The following is a 2,500-nucleotide window of genomic DNA, read 5'->3' on the forward strand; positions in this document are numbered from 1 at the left end:
CAGCCAAATGGTATTGTAGGTGGGCAGGCAAGCAGGCCTGGTTATGCAGCAAAGGGCCCTGCTCTGATCCTCCCTTCCCAACACTTTCCATATGTCTCCCCCAAATGCACTCCTTCATCCTTCACTCTGTGCCCTCTTCCTCTCCTCCTCCTCCCTCTTCTTCTCCTTCTCCTTAGCCGTGAGTTTGGGTTGCTACGTGTCAGAGTAAAACAGAATATGCCATGCATGGTAAGCACTGTGATGTTAAAATGAGTAGAAAATGGTAGTAGTAATAATAATAAGATGTATAATTAAATAAACTACTCTATCAACTTGGGGCTATTTTGTTTCGAGGACTACCTCCATTGCCACCACCATTTCCATCATTATGGAGCTAAAAATGAGAGTTTTGGGTCATGAGGTTGCGGTCAGATGTCAGATGAGAGCCCAGGTTGCGGCAGAGTAGTATGTACGACTCTATACATCTCTCTCTCTCTCTCTCTCTCTCTCTCTCTCTCTCTCTCTCTCTCTCTCTCTCTCTCTCTCTCTCTCTCTCTCTCTCTCTCTCTCTCTCTCTCTGTATATTTCGGAGTCTCTTGTCCACCCAGCTGAGCCTTATTGATGTCTTCCCTCCCTCCCTCCCTCCCACTTGTCTGAGGCTTTGCCGCCATTTGGCGGACGCTAAGCTCCTTCGTAAATATTTGACCGCTGCTCAAAAAAACCAGCACGACCCCAAAAAAGAAATCTCGCCCTCCTTCCCTTTCTCCTTTTGGGGATGAGGGGTTGAACAGGAATTTGAACTTTAAAGGGGTATGCCACTATTTTGGGGCTTAATACAGTTAAAATCGTTGGCTGGGGTTTATAAAGGTGGTAAAGTGTCTTATTTTTCATGTTAAGCGTTGTCTTGCTTTAAGACAAGTTAAAAGAGGGAGCATGTCGCTAAGCTAGTGAAAGTCAATGTATCCGTGTAGCGTGCAAGACAACGCTTAACATGAAAAATAAGACACTTTACCACCTTTATAAACCCCAGCCAACGATTTTAACTGTATTAAGCCCCAAAATAGTGGCATACCCCTTTAAACGATTAGAACTTCCTAACCCCACTCCACCTTCTCTCTCTCTCTCGCTCGCTTTCTTTTTTTTGGCAAGCCATACTGTACAGTACGTGAGTCATGTACTCTTGTACTTTTTAAGTTCGCCCTGCCATACATACCTTGGCTGCCATCCTGTAAACTGGCTACCATAAGAATGAATGAACGTGTCTGAGCGGTCTGAAGCATCCGTGCTGCTGACATGACTAACTACCGGCGTTGATCCCGGACCGGTGGGGGCTTGAGGTGGGGTAGGGGTGTGTGTGTGTGTATAGGTGGGGGTGGGTGAGGTGGGCGCATTAGGACGTCGGGAGGGACTGTGTGTACATGGCCCTTGTTACTAGGAAAGAGGGATCATTGAAACACTAACAATCGGCTGGGGCGCGAGAGCCGTGTACTGGTGTTGGAAGGGAAGCACTGTGTTTATCTTCTCCACAGCCTTTGAAATGGATATTGTAGGCCTGAGGGGAGTAGGAGAAGTGTGTGTGTGTGTGTGTATGTGTGTCAATGTGTGTCTCTGTGTGTGTGTGTGTGTGTGTGTGCAGCAGCACGCACAAGTATGTGTGCGCGCACAGCAGCACAAGTATGTGTGTGTACTTGCACACCCCAAGTGCAAGGCCTTTGATAGGCATTGTCTTGGTGTTTGGAGGTGGGTTTTTACTGGTACAGTGGAAAGAATGAGCGGCCGGCCACACAAAACGCACAGCTGAACGGTCACCATGGAGATGGGCTGCCTTTGCCTTTTGTCTCACCCCCCAACAGGGAGCGCTGACTTTTTCTTTTTCTTTTTCTTTTTTTTGTCTGTGGGAATCGGCACAAAGCTTTGCCTCAGTCTCTCCGCTCAGCCCCTTTTCACATCCACTTCCTGGGTCAGGGGTTGGCACGATTATACCGCGTTGTTAAGGTGGGGCTTAATCCTCCACCAACTTCCTCTCTCTCTTCCCTTGATCCTCTTTGGGAGGCAGCAGGAGGTGGTGTGGGGTGGGGGTGTTGGCTCAGAGGAGCACCGGAGGAATTTGTGTCATCTCCCATTGAACGAGTATCTGCTTCTGTCACTCAGGAAGAACCCACCCCGTCTCTTTCTTGCTTTCTCTCTTGCTGTCATAGATTCTGCTCTCTCTCTCTCTCTCTCTCTCTCTCTCTCTCTCTCTCTCCCTGTCTCCCCCTCTCTCCCCGTCTCCCCCCCTTCTCTCTCTCTCTCTCTCTCTGTACCTCAGAGCTCGCCCTATTTTGCGCTGCAGTCCTGTGCTCTGCTGTTGTTGGCTCACCCCAAGGGTAGGCCCTGTTCTACAGATATCTGTGTGTGTGTGTGTGTGTGTGTGTGTGTGTGTGTGTGTGTGTGTGTGTGTGTGTGTGTGTGTGTGTGTGTGTGTGTGTGTGTGTGTGTGTGTGTGTGTGTGTGGCCACTAGTGTTATTGTGTCTTCCCCAG

General features: G+C 49.0%; 1 protein-coding gene across 1 annotated transcript in view; it reads left to right on the top strand.

Annotated features, from left to right (window-relative positions):
• LOC134452893 (E3 ubiquitin-protein ligase RNF43) overlaps positions 1 to 2,500 on the top strand; it is a 118,365-nt gene that overhangs the window by 56,684 nt on the left and 59,181 nt on the right. The window lies entirely within an intron of this gene.

This window comes from Engraulis encrasicolus, chromosome 7 (genome assembly GCF_034702125.1).
Source record: "Engraulis encrasicolus isolate BLACKSEA-1 chromosome 7, IST_EnEncr_1.0, whole genome shotgun sequence".
NCBI classification, from domain to species: domain Eukaryota; kingdom Metazoa; phylum Chordata; class Actinopteri; order Clupeiformes; family Engraulidae; genus Engraulis; species Engraulis encrasicolus.